The following is a 27,650-nucleotide window of genomic DNA, read 5'->3' on the forward strand; positions in this document are numbered from 1 at the left end:
GTCAGAGCTGGGTCAAAAACTTTCTTATCTCCACTGACTGAATCAAGGCCACAGCCAGGCATGCCAAATTCACATTGCTTTTTATTATTATTACGTGTGACAGCTTTAGTCGATGTGAAGGATCGGAATTCAGGGCACACAGCGTTCAGGGGGATTCAGTGCCTCACTGGCAGGAGCTATTGAAAATCCAAGACATAAATCTGCCTTTGCAGGCTCTGATCAAGAAAAAAATACTGCTGACAGGTCCAAAAAGTTGTTGAAAGACTTTTCACGAGAGAAGTTGCCTATAAGACAAAAGCTGTCATTCCTCAACCCATATGAATAAAATGTAACAAATATATGGCAATAAATATCTTCAAAGGCTTTTATAAGTATTAACTAGCCAAAATTAATTTTACTAAAACTTCTACTTGACTCTTAAGTGGTTGGTTAAACAAAACAGGCAAATAAACCCCCTACCTGCATGCTTAAACTAGAGAATGGCTTCTGAAATAGCGTTGATCCACATTAATTATTTAAAATAATAAAGCATCATGAATTTTACCTACATATATTGAACGGACATTACTCAGCAATCTCTGAACTGTAAGGGTTGCAATAGTCCTTTTGGTTTTCAAATTGTGGTTCCGTTTTCCATATCATTGTAATTACTGCAGCTGCACTGCTGCCAACAAAATCCTAGACTCAAAGCTCTCGGCTATGACAGCACATCTAAGTAATCACCATGGGATACTGGGCTAAACTCAAACAGGTTTCTTTTTTATGAGCTATATACATGAGCAAAAGCTAGAGCATGTTTAAACAAAGCAAATCAATTCAAGTCAAGCCTCTCAACTTAATAGATTCACACAGCTTATTAAGATGAGCAAACATGCCTTAATGAAGAACACCCATCTTCTAAACGAGAGAAATAAGGCCTTGCTTGTGCTGTTTAGGCAGGGCAGGGCATAGCTCAGTTTCAGGCTGTCTCAGTGCTCGGAAAAGCAAATCCACTGCAAAACGAGTTCACTGGGGGCTCTTCACTCCTCTGTCCATTACTTGTAGTCCTACTTCGCTACCTAGTAGAGCTGTTGTGGTTATCTGACAACTCCCCAGGGGGCACGTCATCCTTTGCAGGACAGCAGGAGTCGTAGCTACAGTGACTTCATGTTCAGCTGGGCTTTTCAAATGACAGGACGCTTTTTTCACTTTCCCTACTGCGGTGTCTAGAAAATCACCAAGTACTTCAGAAGCTCCTAAGATGTAAACAAACACTGGCTCTAAAGGAAGATGTAGAGTAATGTTGTTAGTCAGTGGAAACTACCACGATCATTTGCTATAACAAAACTCTTCCCTTCATATATTTTCTTCCCACCCCAGTAAAACCTGAAGGAGTTGTCGATGTAAGTTGGTCAACAATTCTGTCATCCTCAGACTGTGCCATCATCTCAGACACTACAAGCTTTTTCCACTGACTCCTCAGTTGTAGGAAACAACCATTGCCACACTGTGGTCTGTGAGTAGTGAATGACACTTAATACTGTAAAAGTTTCAAAAATAATGTACTCAGGTGCATAGATGTGGAGGCAACAGTTCCCAATTGAGAAATTAGATTATACCAGACTTGGGTATGACTGTAGTTGGGGTATTCTTCTGCATTATGTCTTTGACAAGACACAGTTGGTCTAGTTTTCCATGTGTTTTTGCTCCAGTAGGAGGGACTGTGGACAGCATGTGCCATAGAAGTGTAAAAATGCTACCATTTTAATTTGTAGCACTTAGCAATCTCTTAACCATGGTAAATTTGTTGAGATGATTGACTAGAGCTAACTGGAAGGCTCAAAGGCTCCAGAACAGGAATTGATTAGCTGAGAATTTCTTATCATGGGCACTGAGCATGGGTCCGTGGCTTAAATACACAGACACACATCACATTCATAAATGAACTACTTAATTCATTATGTAAATTTTAACAGCTAATTACAAAATACATGCTAAGGAGCGATTCATATTCCAAGGGATTTTGAGCTCTATGAAAATGATTAAATATGGAATTGGTAACTAGATTCATCATTTACTGAAAAATTAAAAAGGAAAATCTAGCAAAAGGAAAATAATTACTATACAATACTGTGGCTTCATGCAGAATCAACTCAGAATTTCAAATAAGAAATAGAGCTTGCCTAGAGGTTTTCCTGTTTATCATCTTTAAAAAAATAGCTATCTGACATCATCATTTACTGCACACAGCACATCTCGCAGCCATTCATGTTCCCTCTCTGGTTGTGTCACCTCTCTGACCAAACAACCTGAAAATATATAATTATGTATGAAGAGAATTCAGATCAAGAAAATGCTAATATAAAGTGCTATTGAATGACATTAAAAAGCTCACCAACATTACTGAACAGATTAAATTAGCATTTTTCCACAACATTAAGACTCTGTCACGGAATGCAGCTCACAGTACATGCCTTTCTCTATCTTTTATTCAAATAAACTCCGTGCTTTTCCTTCCTTTGTGGCTTTATCCTAATGGAGAATTATGATGGAACAGTGCGTTGTTGCCCAAGTAATATCACTCACAAGAGTCCTGAATCCCACCAGGCAATCAAAATATACATTGAATAAATAACGTGGTATCTGCCACATGAATGACTGGTTCTGTCGTGCACAGAAATATTTTAATACTTTATTTTCTTTTTCCACTCATAAGTCAAGAGATACGCTCTTGAGCTGCAGATAGTTGTGGTTTTGTGGTTACAGCAGTGTTTCATCATCATCTACTACATATAATACATCCATAGGCCACGAAAAGAGAACTTTTCAGGTACACATAGGTTGAATTCTGCAACAAGTTGCAGAGGTGCTATGGATTATCTAAGACATAAACCCAGGTTCAGTCTATTTTATTGAAATAGAGACATGTCACACCATGGCACCCCAGTATCTTCCAATTCAAGCATTTTAACACAGTGTTTAAACACAGTTGTTATCACTTGAATAGAAGTACCGTATTTTTACTTGATAGATGTTTTCCTTTAGCCTGTATCAATAAGCTCAATGCCATCTTTTACTGACTTGTTTTTTCTTGGCTGGCTTTGTTTTTTTCCTGTTGTGACTTAAATTTCATCTTCAGATAGGAAATCCTATGCAGTTTCCCTTATGATTTTGTGCAATATTAGCACCATTAAAGAAACAGGGGTTCACTGGCAGAAGAACCCACTTATGTGTTTCCAGATATTTAATGCAAAATACCATCATCTCCACCATGAAAACACAAAAGCTGAAATATCAGTTTGTCTTACATGTTCCAAAGGACGGATCCCCGCATTTTTTCTCCATCTGTACTGGTAGGAGGTTCTTTCAGAAGGGTTATTTTAATATGGTACAGTTAATGTATCATATCTGAACCACAAATCTTGCATCTCAGGCATACTGGAATTTCTTTCATAACATACAATTCGAGCTCTCACTAAAATTTCATGGCACTACGATGACACTTTATTGTGGAAAAAAAATCTAAACAAAAAGCTCTACATTATCCATTGTCTTTGCTATCAGGAGATCTACCCTTTTGGTACTGAATTTCCAGGAGTAAGCTCAGGCGAGAAGTAGCCTGCATGATCAGAAGTATTTACAAAAGCAAAGCACAAACTAGTTCAGTATCACATATATAACAGTCCTGCAGTGACACATGTGGAGTTTGATATTCCTTGTGCTGAAGTCAATAATTAAAAGTACGTTTACTTCAGTGGGAGGCTTTAGAGAAACAAAGTGAAAAAAGGAAGGATAATGATCAAGACCATTGAAATCACAGGGGAAGTTGTGCAGTAACATAACATGATGTAAAAAACTACAGCTTAAGGAGAGAGAAAGAGTTGCGCAGGGGGAGAAGATCAAGCAGGCAGATGGAAGACAAGCTCTTTGAAGTGAATTAACAGAAGACTTTATTTTATAAAAGCTTAAAGTAGAGGCAAATGTGATCAGAAGCCTGGGAAAAAAAGATGACGGTGATGGTCAGCAATTTAGACAAGCTGAAAGCAAGAAAAAGAATAAGATTTGGAGATGAAATGATTGATATCTGATGCAGGTGGAAAAAATGAGGGGGAGAAAAAACACAAGAGAAGTTTCCTGTATCACCCAATTTCTAAGTGGAGTACTTCTGACTCTCTTAGATTTCACAAAGTGTTGAATGAAGCTTCTGGATTATCTGTACAACTTTTAGATATCACTGCACTCCTGAATAGAGCTAAATCAGAAAGTAAGTGATAAAAAAAAAATCCAAAAATAAGATAGAAAAAAAGATAACTTGGAAGAGCTTTTGGAAGAAAGCCTCCTGCTGAAAGACATGAAACAGAGCGCGGAGAAACATTGAGCTAATGTTTCTGCAGGTTTCCAATAGTCTGTTTCAGAGCAGTCAAGATGTTTTGCCACTCTATCTCGTCAGTCAGTCGTGTGAGACTGAGAATGAGGAATTCGACCAACTGGAAGCACAACAAAGGACCAGCAGGAACTTTACTGACAACAACAAAAACTGAGATTAAAGGAGCTGAACAATTGCATCAAGTGCCTCCTTCAGAACTGTAACAGGGGAAGAAGAGCTGCCGGGGAGACAAAGGAAGAAAAGAAGGTTTCTGTTCCGGACTAGCAAGGACAGAGAAATCAAGAATGTGCTCAGAGTAGTCTCCTATTAGGAAGTACCACAAAGAGTCCACATTGACCAATACACAGCATTTCCTTTGGGATGGGAGAATAAAAGTATCTTTGCACTAGGGAGAGATGCATTAGTAACTTGAGTGAGAATGACATATATTGACATCCGCCTTGCAATGCCCTTTGCAGAGTTAAAAGATGAAGCGTCTCCACGAAGTTGAAAGCTGGGATTAGGAAGTGGCAAGATGAACTAAGAGTTAGGCAGAAGCAGCCAGAGGAAGCCACACAAATGAAGGCTATACGACTGCCTCGCTCAGAGATAAGGCACAAGACATAATTCAGTAACTATAATGCACAAACACGTAATGCTTTAGATTTAAAATAAATGACAGTGGAATTGCCTTTTTTGGCGCTGAAAATTCTGTGGGCTTATAGTTCCTTTTGCACGGCATTTTTACGTTTGCCCAGAGCTCTGAGCTGGATTCTGCACTGCGTCTGCAAGCCCAATCAATAATTCTTGAAAGGTGCAATAGGAACAGGACTAGAATACCTACAGCAATCACCTCCATTTTAGCTGCGGGTAATATTTTGAGAAAACAAAAGTCAAATAAAGTAGAGCACAGAAGTGATTAGATCATTTAGAGAAAGTGTATTTGCCTCACTTGGTGAAACCTATCTTCTTGATGTTGCCTAAAAGGGAAAGAAGGGGGCTGAGGCAATGTGCAATTCTGTTCCTAGGACAAACTGTTTCAATTCAGTTAATACCCTTGACAGTACTGGAGAGGTAAATTATTAGTAAATGATATTTTGAAATATTACCTTGAAGCTTTAAGCGTGTGCTCCAATAATCTCAGATGAAATCATTCAGCTATCAAGGCGTTATTGATCCTGGGTAAGGATACTAAAGTTTAATCAGAATACCTAAATTGTACTTTACTTTCAAATTATACTGCTTTTACAAAACAGACATTGTAGTTAAAAGCAAAACCATACCTTTGTTATAATTTCATTAATGTTAGTGGTAATTTTGGCACTGCTACAACACATTGCTAAAAGGATTTGGTTAAACGTAATGTACAGCACAACTAGTAAAGAAAATTCACCAGCACAGGTGCTCCTAAAAATATATCCAGTGAGGCGAATAAGAGATTTTAATTTGCTTTTAACTGTCCTTTGTAGATAATCCAGTATATTGTGTATGTGCGCTTCTACTGAAAATTTACTCTTATTTGAGTTTGTCTCTTATTCTTTTGTTGAAATCTGAAGCTCTATTCTGTCATTCACATTCAATCATTCTACTCACATTGACTTTATGAAGAGAAAAGCACCATTCAAGCAATTTGGACACTGAGTACATAATTTTAAAGAGAGAGATCAGACTTCCTGAATTAACGTTTCTCCTTTCGTCTTCATTCAAGAGTGCTATTGTCATAGATACAGGGTATTCAAGGACAGAGTCATCTCTAATCTAATGCTGTATTGAGAATATTTGGTCTTATTTATTAATTGAATCATTTAGTTAATGTAAAACGAATAATGCACACATAGGCTATCCTTTTGATCCACAGACCTTGTACACATTACATGAGAGATTTCTCCAAGGCTGAATTTTCAGGCTCCATGCTTTACCAGAATAAGAGAAGGGAAGAAAGAAGCTAGAGGCATTTGAAGAGCATGACAGCTCAGAGAAATAATCTGCAGACCATCTACATGACACAGCTAGAATAAGTCCAGGAGTGCTTATCCAGCTGCAGCCTAAGGGATCTGTGATGCAGCCAGCTGCTGCTGCTATATGACATCTGGGATCTGTAGCTGGCATTGAAAAGCCAAAAAAAGAAAAAAAAAAAAAAAAAGATGGGGAAAAGAATTGAAGAGTTATGTGAAGTTAACAACAACAACAAAAATCATCCCTCTCCCCCAACACTAGAGGTATTTCCAAAGAAAGAAATTTTGTTGCAGGCAAAAATGAAGATGGAGCCTTTGTGCACTGCACAGACACAATGCACAAATGAAAGGTGAAATACGCCCTGGCAAATGAGTCAATAAAACTATTAGAGAAACACACCAATATTGCTAAAAGCAGCACCGTAGGCTCATATCTGACCAGCAGTTTTGTTACTCACGGCTCCACTTGCAAAGATTACCATGGCTAATTCATGCTGTGGGGATGAGAGCGCCTGGTTTTTAAGGCTGTGTCAGTGGTCTCAAGCATTATGCCAAGGGAATCCGATTCTCCACTCACAGAAAACCTCAGCCTGATTTCCCCTGCCCTCTCACCAGTGTTTACTGGGCATGGAGAGAAGTGCAAGCAGGGAAGTGACTTGCCTGAGAATATGTAGTGTGCTATCAGCACAGCTAGAGAAGATGAAACCAGACTGCCAAGGGAATGCCCCTTGCACAACAGCCCGGATCCTCCTACCACACCAGGGACCAGGTGGTCGGCTTTTATGTAGTAAGGCAAACTCATGTTTTCTGGGTTTCAGTGTTTTGCAAATCTCTATGAAACACAATAAACCAGGCAGTCAATACTTTCAGATTACTGCACAGAGCTGCTGACAGGTTCCTTTTCTACGGCTTATGCACTTCATCAAAGGTTACTAGATAGCTTCTCATCCTCATATGACCCCCTCTACCCTCTCATGACTGAGAGCATTTGAGATATGAGTGATTCAGATACGCCTGACACAAACTCCCAAAAGCTTCACTAAGTGTAATTTTATAGAAGCAAATTGCCTGCTTCTCTGAGATGGATCAGCAATGTTTCCCCTTGTCAACCCGCAATGCTAGTAAAGCTTTGAACTGCCACAGTCACTCTCTGAGACAGAGACCTCGCTGGGAAAGATCATGGGTGGAAAAAAGACTGCTGTGCCCCTGCACGTGTTTCTGTGGCAGTTTCTATATTTACATTTTTGGGGAACTAACTCTGGGCCAGATTTTGTCACTACTATTCACAGAGAAGAGTGTCTCACTGCACGAATACTCCCGGGGGTCTTGACTGAGGCAATCCTGGATCATACTAAAGTGCCCTTTCCACTGTGAGCGATTTATTTTTCTGTCTGGCTTAAAGATGGCTTCAGCTGAACTGTTCACAGATGAAGGCAGTGTTCATGGTAGTGGCAGACTGTGACCTTTACACAGCAAGAAACATTTCTACAAAGGGTCCTCCACTCGTGGAAGGGGCAGATGGCACTGCTGTAAGCTTGGAGCATCTGCATGAAATAAGGAGTGAGAAAGCTGAGGCATGTCTGTGTTACACTGGTGCTGCTCATAAGCACTTCAGCAGTAAGAGCAGGCAAGCACTGCACTGTGCAAATCTCTTTAGGATAGACAAAACTTACATTTTGGGGAATGAAGACTTTGCCTTTGCACTTGACATCAGACAGATAGTGTTAGGCTAGCCTGGAAATTACATTTCAGGAAGTTCCAGAATGGCCAACTGTATCTAACTTATACAGACATTGATACTGTGTGCACACACTACAAGTGTGTTTCCAAATGCGGCTTTGATACTGGAGCCATGGCCATCACCCCAGCAGAGTTTCATAGAGGTCAGAGCTTCTTCCTGAGGCAGTAAGGAAAATCCCACTGTATGAAGGAAATAGACACTGTATTGATACATAAGGTATGACTAGGCATATTTATAAATAACAGGTTGTTGTAGTTTAGCCCCAGCCCACCCAGCCGCTTGCTCATGTCCCCCCTTTTTCCCCCCCTAAGAAGGAGGGGAGAGGAGGAGTGGAAAAAAAAGAGGGGAAAGGAAGAAGAAAAATCTTGTGGGTTGAGATAAAAACAGTTTAACAGAAACAATAACAGAAAAGGAAAAATAACAATAACAATACAGGTGACTCTCATCAACTGGTGAATTGGTACATCCTGAGCAGTGATCGCAGATTCCCACCCCCTGCACTAACCCCCACTTATATACTGAGCATGACATCTATGGTATGGAATATTTCATTGCCCATTCCATTGTTCTGTCTATGTTTCTATGGGAAGCTGAAAAAAGTCCTTGAATAGTGTAAATATCACTTAGCAACAACTAAAAACAATAGGTATTATTGACATTCCTTTCACAGCAATCACTGAAAAGAAAATTAACTCTTTCCCAGCTGAAACCAAGACACCAGTAGACGAACAGATCAACCACAAAAGTAACTCTTGAAATTTCTGCCTTTTCTCTTCAGTTTACCTACACGCACTTCTCCAAAGCCTTATATAGAAAAGTACCTCATTGATGCAGAGCTACTATTTTGGCACAACTAGAAGGCAGTTTGGGAGCCCAAAGATTTTACTGTGTCTATAGCTTAAACAAAAATACACACGCAGAAGAACTGAAAAGAGGAAAAAAATCAGTTGTTCATGCCTGGCCTTGAAAAAAATATCAAACCTAAACCTTCAGAGCTTCAATGCAGGTCTTAACTCCCAGATCATGCCAACCAACACCCCAGAGAAAAGGCTAATTTCAGAAGTCCTATGGGGACCTAAAAGTGTTCACCAGAAACACAGCAAACTATAAAATCCAGTGCATAATTCCAACACATTCAAGACAAAAAATCCCAGAACCCACTGATGTCTTCCTGTTACAGAGATTTAAAACTGGCAAAGCTATAGAAAAATTCTGATGGGTCCTTATCTAAACCATTTACTCCAAAAATAGCGCCACTGATTTCATGCCCTTTACTGTTTCTTTAAATAATCCAAGTTCCTCCCACCCTCTCCACAGAAACTAAAAAAAGAAAAAAAAAATCTTAACATGACAAATGTTAAGCCTGCCCTTCTGTGCCTGTGATGAATAATGCTCATGCTCTGGAGGACCCAGCAGTGTTATCACCAGAGAAACCTGCTCTCTCTCTTCTTGTGAATGATGGTTGTGTTGAGTTTGGGCTAGAATCCTGGCTGACATGTCTGAGTCCCTACAAATTTCACAAATTTCACCCACGCACAGAGGATAAGGGACTGGATGAGGGCTGGCATGTAATACACAGAAACTGTAGAATAGGAAACCTCTTTGGTCTTGGGGGTGGGAAAAGGTTTGCCTGGCTGGTTTTGGTTGTGGCAGGGGGATTGGTAAACATAACCTTGAACCAGACTGTGGCCTTTCCCTGTGGGTCCTCAAATATTCCAGCCCAATGGGCTAAATGGATCAACACACAGGATCAATGCCTTAAAGAGCATAAGGAGGGGGAGATAAGCAGATTTCTTTTTGTTAGAGTTACCCATGGCTAATGGCTTTGCTGGACTGAGGCCAGCTACCATAACATACACATCTCTCGAGTTTGTCTAGAAGTGGTAGGTGTATTATTTGTTAAATTACTCTCTCCCTTATCTCATGTTAAAAAAAAAAGAAAAAAGAGTATAAATGTTCTTTTACTACAAACGGACACAAATTGCTCTGCAGCAGTTTGAAATGCTTCAATATATACATCTTCCCAGGAGCCTTTAAACTGTTGTTTCACTAATTCCAACAAACACTTGTCTTCCCTATAAAGGACTGAATTATGCATGGCAGCAAACGAACAGAAAGAAGAGAGGTGATCTCAGTTAACTACAGCTGCCTAGATGTTAGCTGCCTTGCTCCAGCCAGTCATTTATGCTGCCATTCTTAAAACAGATGTCTGAAGTGGAGAAAATTGCCTTTTAAATGTGCCAGTCTCTCTCCTGTCACTAGTGAAAGTGTTCAGGTGAGGAACTTGGAGGACCCAACCAACTCTCAAATGGCTGAGGTTGGCCAGATGAGTGACGCAACACGAGGGAACACCAGAGAGGAACAGAAGAGCCCAAGTTCAAGCTCCAAACCTCATCCTGACCGGCAGCACCAATTGCCAGTTTCCTTATTTCTTCGTGGCCTGCCAAAGGGTGCTCCAGTTCCCCAGGACCAGGTCTGGTGAGTCTCGTCTAACAGTCAGCTGCAGTAAATGCGTGCAAGACACAGTGACACAGAGGATCGGCTTTCAGCATGGTGGGTCACTGCCCAAACCAAGGAGGAGGAGGGCTCGCCTGGCCCATCAGTTATTGCTGCTTCCCACAGCACTTCCCATCGGCTCCTAGCCACCAGCGGTTTAGAGATGCTAACTGTCCAAGCTTGCCTCAGAGGTATTTCAGCAAGTGAGATGAACCACAAATTACTCAACACAGTCCACAAGGGCTTTCTCAGCCACTGGGTTTAAGCGATAGTGTAGATGAGGTTAGATGGACTGAACCATAGCGTGCCCAGCATTAGCTATCCTGAAGGACTATTTCTCATAAAGGACATATTGTGCTGAGTAATGAAAGGCCTCGCTCCTTTCAAGGAATAAAAAATTGCATGAAGTATGCTTGAGTTCCTTCTTTGCAAAAGGATCTGTCACTAAGTGGATGGGGTAGAGTCTGGGGAGGAGATCCATGCTATCTGTCTCCTGATGTCTTGGAAACAAAAAATACCTAAAAGCTCTATCTGGAAGATCTTGTTTATAGCCTTTACACCAGATGAGACTGAGGTTTTGATGCAGAAGGGTGGAGGAAATGCCTTGTACAAACCTCTAGAATATATATCTCCTTCTACAACCACCTTGCTAGCTCTAGAAATCTCCAACTCATAACACTGAAATATGATTTTTTCCCCTCTTAAGCACCAACTTAAAATTTCAGAAAATCAAGAATCTCAATAATATTTCCTGCAACATGTATTAACAGTATTTTATTCTACCCTGTTTCCTATGGAAAATTAAAAAAACACACATGTTCCTAATGGGTTAGACTTGATAACCCCTTCCAATTCAACAAATTTGGTGAAAGCATGCTGTAGACTTCCCTAATTATTCAGAACTTAGCCTTCCAGAGTACCCAGACTTCCTCCCTGCCAAAACAAAGGCAATGGTCAGCCTTGACATGTGCCTCTGTCTTACCTTGGTATGGGGTGAGGATGCCACCAGGCAGAAGCACCTCCTAGGTCAATTAGTTTGTACATAGCTCTCCAAAATAACTGGGATAGATTGTACTTCTCAGCCTCAAAAGGACCATGTGAATATATCACCCAAAGTCATGACATGGGCAGGTGCTACATAACAGGCACCTTACCTGAGCCTAATACAGTCTAAATATTTCTAAATAGGTCCAGGGCTCTTTGATCTGGGAGATAAAAGAACAACATGATTCAAAAATGGAAGTTAGCCGCTTCAAAAGCTGAAGTTAGGCCTGGCAACAGCACTCATATTTTTATTAATGGTAAAAAAATTAACCACTTAATAACTCATGTGATAGATTCTTCTAAGTTGCATCAGACATAGTTTTGAGGCTTCTTTTCTCTTCCCATAAAGGTCTGCTGAAAGGTCCCTGACCACTTCATCTTACATCTCATTGGTTTCAACTTTTTCAGTACATTGGATTAATTCTTTTTTGCTTCAATATCCTTAAAATCCATCAGTTTGCTTATAGTGTACATGAGAGTTGAAAGAAACAGCTCACATCATGCATTTATTATGAAACTATTTCATTGACACAACTGCATTTTTTCCCCAGTCTTTGCTGGTGCCCATTTTTTCCCTCCTACACAGCTGTGCCCATTGGTCTCTTATGTCACTTGTCTCTACATTGCTCAATATCCTGTCATGATTTATCCCTACTCATTAGATATTGATGAGTGGGAAAGCAGCAAAAATGTGCTAAATCCCCACTTCTATCATTATATATCTTAACGTCTCACAGCTTATGTCTGATCTATTACTACTGCACAGCTTGAAAGGCTCCATTTAGAAACTAAATTTTAGTTAAAAATCAGACCATTACTTAGGTAAGCATCCGTACTGTTCCCTCTGCGTGTGGCATTGGAGGGAGTATACATAAGGACACAGAAGCTCTAAGGCATGCTAAAGCACCTTATTTCCCATTTCCTCCAGACCCCTGCCCTTCAAAGTCTTTCTGCAAATCTGACGGAAACAAGGCAGGGAAGAATACATTTTCTGGGGCACGGAGTCTGTGTAGAAACATTGCGCCTTTGTTCTGAAGATACGCCATGAAGAAATGGGCATTGTTCAAGCATGGCAAAGGCAATTAATATGCTGCAGCGTCTCAGGCAGGAGAGCTTATCCTACAGGTGGATCAAGGAGTCCAGGTGTTTGGAAAGCTGTCCGCTGCCTCCTCCAAGGATTCCAAAACCACATACTATTTTTGGAGCTTTTTCAAACCACTGTGTTAAAACACCTGGGCACTCTCAGCTCCTTCTGCTAGATATTGCCACAGGGGAGTATTACATATTCCTTATGCGTGCCTTGATATAATTCACAAAAATGAGTGATCAATGACAATGTGTGAGCCAGGCATTCTCAATTAAGATCATATCAGCTCAGAAACAAGTAATTTTTTTTCTTTTATTCCTGCCAATTCTTAATTAAAACAGGTAAGTAAATGCATAAGACTGCTGAAATTGAATTTGGAAAGGCTGAAATTCCCAAAGACAAGCTGTTATTGACATGTTACTGAAGAAACAGAATATTATTCACTTTATGAATCTTTACTTTTGGCTTACATAAGAAAAGATTAATTTCTAGACAAAATAAATCTTGCTTTATAGTTCTCCCCGAGTCACTTAGTGAAATGAAGCTTTTAGATCTTCACTGTAACAATAAATAATACACTTAAAAAAAAAAAGTCCAAAGCACAAAGCATACTCATGAATTCAGAGGCTGAACTGACTCTAATTAAAAAGTCCAACCTTTTCTCATCTTTAGAAACCGTTCCTGTATCTCATCCACCCTTCTCCTCTGCTTTCTGAGCTTTCACAAATGCACCAGGACACTGAAGTGACCTTTTAGTCAACATTTTAAATCACTCTTGAGACTACAGTTTATTTATCATACTAAAAAAGGTGAAGGATCCATGTTTATACAGTTAATGTGTCCAATATAGCCAGCCGCACTCCAGCTGCAGTTTGCATCCCAGTTATCCTTCAGCTATTGCTAGCTCTTCCACCATTACTGCTTCCATGGAAGTGTTCAAGGCCAGGCTGCATGGGGCTTGGAGCAACCTGGTCTAGTGGGAGGTGTCCCTGCCCATGGCGGCGGGGGGTGGAACAAGATGATCTTTAAGGTCCCTTCCAACCCAAACCATTCTGTGATTCTATGATTCTATGTCATGGTATTCACAAATGCTTTTACAAAGCCTTTCAGGTGTTCTTGTTTGCAACTCATGTTTCCCTGACTCCTTCTCTTACTCCAACAAAAAGCAAAAAAATATATCCTAATTTATCCATCTTTTTCCTACATATTTCCTTACTGCATTCACTTAAAATTAGCTTCACTTTCCAGATAAAGTTTCTGATCAGTCAACACAGCATTCCCATTGCTCTGTGTCTAAGCACTTGCTCTTCCATCTTCTCAGTGGACTTGACACCCACACACTGAGGTAGGGTAATACACAGGAGGACTCCTGAATAAAATACCCTCTGTCCAAAGACGATATGCAGCAGCAGCTTGCATTCGAGCGTGCTGCCTTCTTGGTGTCTTCAGTACCTTGCTTTCGCACCCCGCGAGCTTCATTCTTCAGTTCCACACAGCTCAGGACAACTGCTATTGTAAGATGGGGTTGATTTGAGGCAAAGGCACTGGCCATTTCCAAATCATGCTTGTTTGCTTTATTTGAGCATTTGCTGTTCTGCACATACACCACTGAAAAAAAAAAAAACCAAACTGAAACAGCCCAGATCTTCAGTGTCAGGTTTGTTTGGGCCCCAAGGAGAACCCTTCCCTATGCACCTGAGTCTAAGGGCTGACTAATGGCCCTGCTCCTCAGGAGCAGAGCTGCTGCCTCTGCCTGCTGTCTGTTTTGAGCACTCTCAAGAGAAACAGAGTGGTTCGTTTGCTTTGTACCCGAACAAGTGGTAGGCACCAGGTGTTATGAATTTTCTGTAAAACAGCCTGAACACACAGGTGGTGAAAGTTACTGACAATACAGAAACATTTAGCTTAACCAAGGCTTGGAAGGATCGCTAAGAATTTCCCGAAAGACCAAGGAGAAGTACGCAATTAGGCAACACTTAACAGAGGAATGATTGCAGATAAGTGCAAGGTGTTGCATGAGAGTGGAGAAAAATAAACAACATTCTGGATGAGTATGACCTCTCCAAAATAAGAAGTTCATTAAAGGAAGGACTGCAAAATGCCTGCAACTGGGTATGTAGAGGGGTAAAGTATAAAGCAACTAAGATCTTTGACTTGTTTGTCTGTAATTATTGTGCATAAAAGACAACAGCAGTTATAGAGAATATTTTTGGCTTGAATTCATCCTCAATACAGAAAAGTCTGCTTCAGACTCATTGTGCTGGGAATGCAAGATACAGAGATTCCAGATCTTCGTCAGGCAACATGTAGATGAAAAGCGACTGAATTCAGCTAATGGCCAATTTTTACAGGCTACTATGGCTGCAAATTGGAGCCCAGTGCTACACAGTGTTTGCTAAGCAGTCAGACTGATTAGTATGTATGAACTCTAGCATATACAGAAATCACACCACTATTCAGTGCTACACAGGCTAAATAAGGGTTTAGAAGCCTTCAAAAAACCCTTGCAATTAACTGTAAATTCATTGAAAACAAAAATATTACAAGACATGCATTTTAAAATCTGTAGCTGAATTACAGTTCTTATTTACCAAAGAAACAGAGAAATTTAGTTTGTGGGGTTTTTAGTAGTAAGTGCATGCATGGATGGGAACAGCACCTGCACGCACAGCTATTGTGATTCAGATTTGGAGGGCCATGAGATTCGATGCCTCCCAGCACAAATTTCTGGCCAACTGGGATCAAAATTCTGGCCTTCCTGGGCCACCTCCGAGTAATTGTCCAGGTGAATTGTTGGAATTGTCACTGCACTGATAAATCTGGGGCAAGCCTCAAATTAAGGCAGTACACTGAAAGAAACAGAAATATATTGTACTGTTTGAAATTATGAGGTAGAATCCCTGACTGCGTTCAAGTCAATGGAAATTTTACCATTCTTTTCAAGAGGAGGTGGAATTACAGCCCCAAACCCCATTATTTAGAAGGCTATAATACTCCCCAAAAAAGGGTTAGAAATATTTAGATGCAATCATCAAGTAGCTTTGTGATTCATGTTTATTGAATGTAATCATACAAACTGTTTAGGTCAGAATCCTTGATATTTCTTCTTAGTTCTGTGTAAATACCAAGTTCTGCTCTGGCCATGTTATTATATTTATCTTCCTTTAATGCTCACTTAAGGAAGTGCTTTTGGGTTGCTTGGCCCCTAGCAGGGAGGGATACAAGTCAACCGAAAAAAAAAAAAAAGCAAGAAAGGAACTGTAACATTAAGGAATTTTTTTCATTCTGTCTTCCTAAAGCTCCAGTGTGGTTTCAGAGGTTTTTACCTGCTTGCTGTTCACGTTCAGTGTGAACATAAAACCACCAAAAGAACTTCCCAGATTTTAATAATGTTTGAGAACTGGGTCAATACATGCTGATAGAAGCGCTTCAAATGCATACACCAGCACCTGACAAGCAGCAGTGGGGGGAGAAGGAACAGGGCTTCAAAACTTCAGTAGTGGTGATCTGTAATGCCCTTTCAATTTCTAATTTTACAAAATAGATTGAGTGGTGTGAGCCTCCAGTCCTTGGGTAGCAGGGGGAACCTCTGTGTCTCCGTGCCAGAGCACAGAGCCACGGTGGCCTTCAGGGGTCCTTCTCTCTTGGGCAAAGTTTGTGTCCTCTCCTGCCAGTCCTCTGCTCTTTTAAGACGCTTCAGCCTTTCTGAGAGCTGGGAGACCCCTCTACCTAAGCTCATGGCCTTCATCATCAAGCCATTAATGTAGCCAGCCGGCTGCACGTGGAGTAGGTGCTGCTGTACTGTCAGCATTTCCTCGGCAGCTGGCAGAGTGCAGGTGCACGCTCTCAAACAGCAATCTGTGCAGAGTGCTGCTCCTCGAGCGCAGCCAGCACACGCAGGGCTTAGGGGCTTCCAAACACGAGGCCCTCCAGCCAAGCTGGCCCTCCCGCCGCTGCTTTCTTGCAGCGTTCCTCAAGGGCTCTCTTTGCTAACGTAGAGGAGAAGATGCCTGACTGTATCAGTGCCAGTCCAGACAGACAGCAATGGATAAGCAAGGAGCTCTCGTATCAAACGCAAAAAGAGATCCACATTGCCAAGGAACTGCTCGGAAGCAGTGATGGAATGGCATAGATGGATAACTTGAGGTTAAGTTCATACCTTTAAATTGCTGTGTCTACTCACTGACACCTGTTTCTGCCTTGCCTTTGGCAGTCAAACTCAAAATCTGCAGTTCTGAGATATAAAAAAAGGAAGCCAGAAACAGTTAGAAACACATACAACTGGGATTTGAGAATAAAGGTTTGGGGAAAGGACGGAGGGACAGTTCAGTGGGAATGGAGAAGCCAGGGAGACACTGAAACAAAGAGGGAAGGAAGAGGAGCACAAAGAGAGAGAAACCCGTCAGGAGTTATTTCATCCCATTCAGAGAAAATTAGCTTGATGATTCAGTCATTCTTTTTCTGTTTTCAGTTGAATAAAAGAAGTTATCTTTTAGGCTTTTCCCAAGGCTAGCATGATACTTCTTCCTAGGACACAAACACCCATTGGACATAACATGTCACTCTTACTTGGTGTTTTTTAACGTGACAGCTTTGAAACTAATTTAACAGAATAGTTTCCAGAGAAAAGATATCATGCAATCCAGATCATCCAAGTGTACTCTTCCATTCCTATCTAAAATCAAGGAAGGAGCTTGTTTGTCCTGGTTGGGCAATAGGTTTACGTCTCCAGATCAGAAGCCAGCTAAGGAGAAACTAAATAAAACTTAGCATACTGGATGAAATTTGCAGAATAACAAATCACACTGTTCCTTTAAAAAATGGGGTATTTATGTTGTGATTTTTTTCTCTCATTATTCTGTCCTCTCTTTGTTTTCCTTATTTCCCCCATTTTCTCCTATTTTACCTTCCAATTCAGCTGCTTTGAACACGTACGTATATATTCTTTTTTATAGCATCCATTGCAGTAGGATGCTGATTTTTACTTAACTCAAAGAGTAAACAATATAGAAAAACGATTATCTGAAATTAATCTGCAAAACAAGGAAATTGTTGTATTGTTTTAAAAATAAAAAGCATTAATAAAAAAATCTATTTTTCAAGTCAAAGAATAATTTACTGCTGGTAGTGTAAATTTATACAATCCCTCTGAGACTGAATTCTCCTTCTATCATCAGTTACATATAATCTCACCTGATGCTAAAAAGAAACTGAAGGAAAAACAGCACTAACTTTTACCCTCTGTGACTACCAGAAGATGGTGTGTTTTAAAAGGTCTCTCTGGGTGGTTGTGATGGCAGCATGTGGAAAGGGTCCATGAAGCCAGGCAGCAGGGCGAGCACTGCTGAGGTCCATCCCCCGCTGGGCTGCACAGGACAGACAGCAGACAGACCCACAACCCCTCTCTTTCCTTTCAGCTCCAACCCACTCCTTATGCAACTGTCCCCTGTGCTTCACCATGCTGCACTGGACCCAAACTCCCCACGGCACGTGATTCCCGCTGTGAGCTGAAGGAAATTAATTAAATTCCATGTCCTGGCCTCATTCTGCTGCCTTACAAATACCTAAACTTGGGGCTGGGGGGTAGCACTGTCCTAGCTGAAGGGAGAGATCAGACCTTTTGCATCCAGCTTCTGAAAATAACTCCCAGGCAAACACTTGGAAGCATAAAAAGCATGGCTTTATTTCAAAATACTATCTTCAGAAAAGAAGGTAAAATTACATTTAAGAGACTAAGGATATAGGTGCTAGATTTTCACACAGCCTAAGAATGGTATTTCAGGACTACCTGTGTGAATTTACCTTTGTCATGAGCAATTTACATCACCTGATGAGTTCTTCTTCATCTAAACAGAAAAATGACTAGGTAAGTTCACTACCACAGGCACCCACTAAAGGCTGTGTAGCCACGGCACAAGGCTGAGACCCTGGGCTCTGCCCCATGCTGCCGCCTGGACAGCCTGCCTGTGAGGAGGCAAGAGGCAGACCTGGGACCTCAGAGAGGATGAAGGATCTCTCAGCTCAGCTCCAGACGACTCCCCAGAGCTGCTGTGGCTACGTTGTCCTGCCTGTCTCCATAAACATATGCTGCCAGAACAGCCAGTGGGAGCCAGCAGTTACTGGGTGCCTGACATAACTTGGGGCCCAAATTCTCACCAATGAATGCAAACGTCGGCCTAAATTCTCTACTTTTGACTACATTGAGACAAAGAAAAAGCTCATGCAGCTCTGCTCTGCCCCACACAGCAAATGCAAGTTGCTGTTCTCTGATGCACCATGCAGTGTACACCATATGCTCTGCCCTTGAGCAGGGGACAGGCAGACTTATACCCTCGGCGACATCATTTTCACTACTCGAAACTCAAGATTTATTCAGACTTAATCGCTACGTATACCCAGCTTGGTTAACACGAACACACCAATTCGAATTTCAGACTTAGGCAGAAAGTCACTGTTTGGCTGTTAATTGGATAATACATGAACGCTGCCACAAATTGTTTTCTTTTGCAAGCAAAGGCAAATATACTTTTTTATCCTGCTAGGAGGATACACAGAAAAGGATGCTGCTTTCTGAATAGCATGTTTCCAGAGATATGATTCAAGCATTAACAAAAAGAAAAGAAAAATCTATATTCTGTCTATAGGACCGACTGAAAGGGCACCTGGAGAGGCAAACACAGTGTAGCTATATATCACCAGTAGTTGTCAAGGTAACCACAGGATTATGATTCCAGACTAAAAAATCATTTCATATATCTTCTAAGACAGCGGTCTTCAGCCAGCCATTTGAGATCATCTTAACTGCAGGAAGAGCCTGAGTAAGATTCTCAGGAGAACTACTCACTATGTCAGCCTTGTAAGACATGCACCGGTTCTACACCAAATAAGCAGATTTTTTGACATGTTTCTCTGTTATCTATGGCCTATGGTTTCAAAGCCTAAGGCCTTCATGGCACTGGAGATATGCTTTGCCATCTGCATTCAGAAACAAAGTCTTGAAGGATATCCCATTTGAAGACCACTTAGCATGGGACCGACCAATTAATTTTGCATCATCTCAAAGCAAAAAAAATAAATACCAGATTGTTGAAAAGTAGGCTCAGACTCACATGAAAGAAGTGTTTTTCACAGGACATTTCCATTTTGTGGCAGTTTTTAAACAAAATCTTGTTTTTAAACAAAATCTTGTTTTAAACGAAATCTTTGCAATATTATTTAAAAAAAAAAAAGAGAGAAATTCCTTTAATTCCTTTATAGCATGTGTTTGCAAATCAACACAAAGCATTGATAAGCAGCAGTTTATTAATTCAAGAAGATTCTAAGGTCTAGATTCTAATTCTTTGATAATACAATAGTCTGGGACATAAGAAACCCAGAACAAGTTAGGATGAAAAGCCTTTGATCTGGATTGATCTGAACACAAACTACCACATTGAAAGTTAATTCCGTCTATAGGCAGAGGCACTTTCCCTGCTTTATTTTGCAGATATGAGTTTTCTCTCTCTTTCGCCAATCAAAACAGACACATCTCTGGGAAATATTCTGTCTTCATGAAAAATTATTCCAGTTAGGGCCATGGGATTTTTGCATGGACTGACTTTCACAGAATCACAGAATGTGTTGGGTTGGAAGGGACCTCTAAACATCCTCTAGTCCAACTTCCCTGCAGTAAGCAGGGACATCTTCAACTAGATCAGATTGCTCAGAGCCTCATCAAGCCTGGCCTTGAATGTCTCCAGGGATGGGGCCTCCACCACCTCTCTGGGCAACCTGTTCCAGTGTCTCACCACCCTCATTGTAAAGAACTTCTTCCTAATGTCTAATCTAAACCTACCCTGCTCTAGTTTAAAGCCATTGCCCCTCTTCCTATCGCTACATGCCCTTGCAAACAGCCTCTCCCCAGCTTTCTTTTAGGCCCCCTTCAGGTACTGGAAGACCACTATAAGGTCTCCCCAGAGCCTTCTCTTCTCCAGGCTCAACAACCCCAACTCCCTCAGCCTGTCCTCATAGGAGAGGTGCTCCAGCCCTTTGATCATCTTCGTGGCCCTCCTCTGGACCCACTCCAACAGGTCCCTGTCCTTCTTGTGCTGAGGGCTCCAGAGCTGGACACAGTACTCCAGATGGGGTCTCACCAGAGCAGAGTAGAGGGGGAGAATCACCTCTCTGGGTCTGCTGGCCGTGGTTCTTTTGATGCAACCCAGGTGCAATTGGCCTTCTGGACTGCAAGCACACATTGTTGGCTCATGTCCAGCTTTTCATCCACCAGTACCCTCAAGTCCTTTTCCACAGGGCTGCTCTCTATCACATCATTCCCCAGCCTGTATTGATAACGAGGATTGTTCCGACCCAAGTGTAGGACCTTGCACTTGGCCTTGTTCAACTTCATGAGGTTTGCCCGTGCCCACCTCTCTAGCTTGTCCAGGTCCCTCTGGATGACATCCTGTCCCTCTGGCATGTCAACCGCACCACTCAGCTTGGTATCATCTTCAAACTTGCTGAGGGTGCACTTGATCCCACTGTCTAAATCATTGATGAAGATATTGAACAGCAACAGTCCCAGTACGGATCCCTGAGGGGCACCACTTCTCACCCCTCTCCACCTGACTTCAAGCCATTGACCACCACTCTCTGCATGCGACCATCTAGAGGACGCAACTTTCAAGTGTAAATATAAGCTAGGAGAAAGCCTGCAAGATTATAGGTTGGAAAACTAACTTTTCACAGACCTCCAGTTCAGAAGCCCCCAGCTTCTGTGCAGAGGAGCACAGGTTCCTGTCTGTCTGTGCTCTCTCTGGAGCCTCACCGTGCTGCTGCAAGGATGGAGCAGACAAGGAAAGACTAGCACAAGGAAAGACTACCACACTCAGGTAGACCACAGTCTGTTGGTTCATGTGCAGCTCACACCTGTAGGGTTTCATGCACAGCCCGTAAGTACTTCAAATATAGGCTCTGGTTTTCCCATGTTTAGTTCAGGCTGCAAGTTCTCTGTGCTCCTGGCAGCTGAATACCTAGCATAGACGCCAATGGCATTTGCACAGAAAATACTCTACTTGTTATAAGCAAATTAACTTCTAAAGCCTTACATGTGACCCACAGAAGCCAGGATTATATAAAGTAGATATTGGAAGAGAGATATGAAAGCATGCAAGAGAGAAAACAAATCACCATTTTTCTTGGTTTTCTCTTTCAGTATTTGCTGGCAATTTTCTTGAGAACAGACAAGGTCTGGAAATAGCTCACACAACCCGCATGCAAATACTGCTTCAGCCGAAAAAAATAATGGCATACTATGGGAGGTGTCAAACCCAGGAGCACCTCTATCTGGCCACTGCTTGACATCATGGTTCTACAGCTACATAAAAGAGGATCAAAATCCTGTAAAAGGGTGAAATGGGAGCTTTTTCAGGCCTTGCAGAGGCAATTTCATTTTTTGCTCTGGTTTGCCTTCAGTAGGGCAGCACAATCAGCAAAATCCTAACCTTGGAGCTCGGGTCCCATTAGTCACACAAAGCTTCAGTGATTTACAGTCAGAAAATCATTTCAAGACATCTGAAAGGACTTTGTTATTCTGCCTAGAGCTACACCTGTGCACTTCTTTGTCTCTTAAGTTTCAATTAGAAATAATTTAAATAAGAGAAAATCATGTTTCCTAATGGCAGAGCCTGTTAATGAAATATGTTTCACATTTCCAATGGAAATGGGAATTTAGGAAACTAACAGGCAGAGCTTGTGCCTGCATTATGAATACACTTTATATTTGAAAGACTTTATCTCCATCTCACTATCCAGATCTGCAGCTCATCTTTAGCTCTGTGAACCATATTCGTTTTGCTTTTAATGTCTGAATTGCCACCTTGTTAATATGACAACTCAATTTCCAAAGTGTCTTAAGAACCACAAAAAATAGGGGATTCTCTATTGTTTTAAATGTCTGTAAACACGAGGGGAAAAATCTTGTAACATGTTACGCTGACAGTCAAAAGGAGAACAAAAAACGCAAGAGCAACAGGCTTAATGAATTTAACCATGTTTTTGCATCAAAGTATTATGTAAAACAAACAGAAAAGCAGGACAATTGATTTGCAAACTATTCACCTAAATGATTTTACCAGAGGGCTCTGGAGATACCTTGCTGTGGATTAAAATCTTTCCTGCTTAATACAGAGCAAAACGTCACCAACTTTACTGGGTAAGGGACATTAAGTGCTATGAGCACAGAGAAACTGTATTAGCACCTGAATTACTTTCTTGGACCCTAGAAAGGCATCTTCCATCCCTTGAGCATGTGGAGGATGAAGTCTTTACAGACTTAGATTAAGTTTAACACATCCAATATTTTTCAAGCTTCAAATATTTTCATATGGCTTGAATATATTTGATATAACCATAGATGAGGCTATGGAAAGAAAAGAAACCTTAATGTTTAGGCAAGATTCTTATACCTGTTATCAAGTGACAAAGCAGAAGAGCTCTGCAGTTCCACGCAGGGTCCTGCAAAGTGGTGTACTGTCAGATCGAGACTTCTTTACTCCTCACTCATATCACCACCCTTGTCTTTCAAGGTGTCTTCATGAGCCTGGCATTCAGTTATACAACTCTAACGGAGGGCAGTCCTTGACCTGCCAAAGCTAAGTACTGGAGATAATGCATCAGCATAAAAAAAATAAACCACGTAGGTGGAAACTGCACTTTTATTGCTAGGAAACTCTTTAAACCGATCCTACAGGTCTTTCAGCATCATCAGTGGTAGAGAAAGGATATGCCAATGGCAGGATGTGGTATAAGGGACAAAGTAGCCACGTCAGGTCTTGCCACAAGCTCAGGATGTTACACTTTTACACCTCAAACCTACACCATGAAAAGCAAATCTGACACAACAAGTATAAACTCGTACATGCTTATGCAGACTTACAGAGAATACGTCTCAACCACAAATATTTTCTACTATTTTTGGATGATCACTTCCATAACGACATCTTTGACGTACCATATCAAAGAAAAAGTCCTGGGTGACATTTTCGTACGTTTTAACAAGGCATCGGTCTTTGCTGAACTGGGTTACACAGCTCTGGCCCATGTGCTGGGAATACAACCATTGACTCTTGGGCAAAAACAAATTTAGAAGTTTGAGAATTTGGGAAATATCAGCAGCTGGCTTTTTCTAGCCTGCAGGGAAAGCCAAAAACTAACAGTCTGGTACAAAGTGGAAAAACATGGACTGTATTGTTAAAACTGGTGCCTGACATACAGCAAGCGTCACCTTTGAGTTATTCTGCAATTACGCTTGGTACCTATCAGCTAGATTACCCCTTCTTCTTTTGGGTAAACTCTTCGATCTCAGATCCCTACTAACAAGGAAAATCTCCTTGCTCATTACCAGGTTGTACTGCAAAAGGGAGAAAGAGACCTTGTCATCTCCTTATTCCCTGGCTGAGCCACATGTAGCACAAACATCCCAAGAGAAAGCTCTGGGAAAAAGCCAGGCTTGTTGAATGCACACGAACTGCAGTGTTTTAAAGGTGATATCATTCCTCCTACAGCTTGGCACACACTGTCTTGATGTGGGTCAGACTGTAAATGACACGATTTGGTTGCTACTGTGCTAACCTCTGCATTTCTCTGTCTCCGAGGGAGAAAGTCTCTTCTTCCTTTCTCACCTGGCTTCAAATGGAAGTCTCATGAATGCTGTAGATTTAGTGTGTAGTTTTATGATTGTGGTTTTATTTGAATTGCCACAAAAACGTTGGGTGAGATTAAACACAGGCTTCTTCTTTTGAAGAGGTCTGTGCTTAATATGACTTTTACACCCTGTTTTCTCACTAACTTTTAATTTTTTTCTCCTTTGAGTCTACTCAAACTGCAACTCCAGCTCCTACACTGCAGTTGTGAGAGCCTTTCCTTGGTACTGTGCTAAGTGATATTTATGCATAAACTTTTGCTAATTGCTGATTCCATTGGCATTCATGAACCTATGATGGAATGAATGAAGCTTTCATTCATGTTTATATATTAGTTTCCAACATTTGTATGTTTGTAATCATCAGGCTAAAACCAGCTTTCATTTGCAGAGATGTAAACTGAGGGTAACTGAGTCAGGAGATATACTCTATTATGTACCTGGAAAGTTTTTTCCTAGTATCATTGAGAGTTGAGTTTATCACAGAAACTTCCCAATTCCATAACTCAATGTAGTTTGTTCAGGACTGGTACCTACAGTTATGGCTACATTAACAAGCGGTTTGGAACAATGGAAGTCAATCTCTAGAGCTCATTTTGTGCTGGTCACTTGATGTAGGCACTTCTACAGGTTGTTGGGACTCTCTAGTTCAGATAAGCTCTAAGTTTGCTCTCGTGCACTAATGCTCTGTTACTGCTACAGCTCACCTCCCAGGCTAGTTCTGCCCAAAGAAAATCCAGGTCAGGACCTGCGGTGCTCTTCCTGATGCGAACCCATGCTCAGCAAGCGGGCAACAGTTAAGCGTTGCCTGAAAAGCGCTCTCCTGATCTAACGAATGAACACACTAACACAGACACACCCTACGCGTAAATTACAGAGATTTACTTACACAATTAGAATATCTCTGTGGTAATCCCTAGCCATCAACAATTTTCCCAGCCATATAATTACTACTATTAACAACACAAGTTCCCAATTTAACAAATGGAAGCAAGATAAATGCCCACATCATTCTGGCTTCTCCCAGCTTTATGATTCAGAGCATAGCAATCTGTTGCCCTTGGTCTTTTGGAAATAGTGCCCATGTGATAATTTTAATGACAATGCAGCACTTCTGATCTGCTCTGGCTATATGAGGGCTTTCACTGCTTTATCATGGAGGAGGTTCTGATGGTCAAGTGAATTGGGTCTATCATGCCCCAAGGACCTTACTCTCTTCCCCTTATTCTCTTCCCCTCATTCTCTTCCCCTCGGCTGCCTATGTCCTTTCTCACTCTTTACACTTCGCAATAGGTAACTCACCACAGATAGATACCCAAAACCAAGGAAGACACCTAAACAGTCTGGAATCAGCAGGGAGAGGAACGAAGGAGGTTTGTGGTGTAGCACCATGGGAGAGGATGGGTGGTGGTAAGAGGTGATGTGATACATTGCTTAGATTTTCTGTGTCATTTAGCATTGCTGCCTTGTAGGAGAATGGCCGCAACTGCTTTCCTCTCCAATATGCTACCATCTTTTGGCATTGGCTCTGGTTTGAATGCCTCCAGCATGGGAAACCAGGCTTCCTGCCTCCCTGTATTCAGAAGTTTTGTCAGTCTTTTCCTCATGTCTCGCCATGCTGCCGCAAAAAAGCATCATCTGTGTGCATAGCCTTTTTATTATTATCCTTTATCCTTCTTTGTTAACGCATTATTGCTCATCAGCACTTACGTACATGCTTTGAATCTCACTTGTCCCTGAACTAACTGTAGATTATGTCAAATAAAACTACTTGCCCTAGCAGACAGAGCTCCAGACAGACAGTGGGCCAAAACACAGAATGATGATATCGGCTTAAAAACACTGTAATTACATGCATTCAACAAGCCTGGCCTTTTCCCAGAGCTGTCTCTGGGGTTGTTTGTGCTACGTATAGCTCAGCCAGGCAACAAGGAGAGGACAAGGTCTCTTGCTCCCTTTTGCTGTCTAACCTGCTAACAAGAAAAGAGATTTTCCTCCTTATTAGAGATCTGAGATCTGGATAGCAAACTGATGGCACCCACTCATATAGTTTATCCTCAGTAAAAGAAGGATTGGGACCTATATTGTCCCAATCCTTGATCACGCTGGCTGCTGAGCAATACTGTTGGGAGTAGTTCTCCTTCAAGAGTCCAATGTTCCAAATGGGAACAGTTTCTGTAAGCAGTTTTTTTATATGGTCCACAAAAAATGCTTAAAAAAAGGGGGGGAAAGGTCAAGATAACTGATAATGTTTTTATGCAGTGAATAAACAGATATTGAATTGTAGCTTTTGAAAAAGTGATATATTCGCACAGCCTAGTCTTGGTCACAGTATCTGCACACACATCCCATTACAAAGCAAAGTGCAAAATCAACACAAAATACTGCTCAGATTCACAGATGTCCTTTGTACAGGATAATGCATTTGTAAATACAAATATCCCCCAGTCCGTGAGAAATTCTGAAAAGGCAATACTCTTCCAGTTTGTTTTTAGGCCAAATCTATCAGGACCTGAGATTACTAAAGCCTCAGTCATTATAATTACAATGAGGAACAACTTCAGTCAACTTTAGATACACTTTCAGCTTCCTCAAACTGCCAGCTGTATCTTGACAAAGTTTATAACTGAAGGTTAGAGCTTACTTCATTCAGAAAAATCAAGAAAGACTGGGGTGCTAGAAAAGCCTGTGATCACACAGATCTGAGAAAATAAGACAAACCCTGGTTTATTCAGATTCAGGCAGGTCATGTGATGTAATTAATTCCAAATAGTTTTGGTCTCTGTACAGAAACTTCCAGCAGAAGATTTAAACGATGTAATAATTACCTTTTTCCTTTCATGATCCTTCTGATTGTGCCTTAATTTATGATGCTTCTAACTAGCATACATGTATCCTGAGGCTATGATGGGTGCACATTTATTTAAGTCAAAAGATAAATCTTAATGAAAGGGTTTTTTAACACAATAATTAACGTATTTTGATCATCATAACAGTAATTATTAGAGGCACAAAACCAGAATGAGATCTCAGAAGAAGCCATGAAGATCCTAAATAGAGGGTGGAGTAGCAGCACTGCCCTATTATTTTGCCAAGAAATGATACATCAAAGTGGCAGCAGTGAATCATCATACGCTACTAGGAACTACACCCAGTGAATCCAAGAGATGGAAATATTAGATGCACTAACCTCCACCATAAATTGCAAATTATAATCGCACAGCAGATAGATAGTGCGCAATATGCCTTTTCTCATAGTTATCAAGCTATGCTCTCTTTATGCCTCCCCCAGGATGATCGCTCAT

At 41.2% G+C, this 27,650-nt stretch overlaps 1 protein-coding gene across 3 annotated transcripts in view; it reads right to left on the bottom strand.

Annotated features, from left to right (window-relative positions):
• Positions 1 to 27,650, bottom strand: part of DHRSX (dehydrogenase/reductase X-linked) — a 168,270-nt gene that overhangs the window by 86,803 nt on the left and 53,817 nt on the right. The gene's annotated exons all lie outside the window — the stretch shown is intronic.

The sequence above is a fragment of the Chroicocephalus ridibundus genome, chromosome 1 (assembly GCF_963924245.1).
Source record: "Chroicocephalus ridibundus chromosome 1, bChrRid1.1, whole genome shotgun sequence".
NCBI lineage: Eukaryota > Metazoa > Chordata > Aves > Charadriiformes > Laridae > Chroicocephalus > Chroicocephalus ridibundus.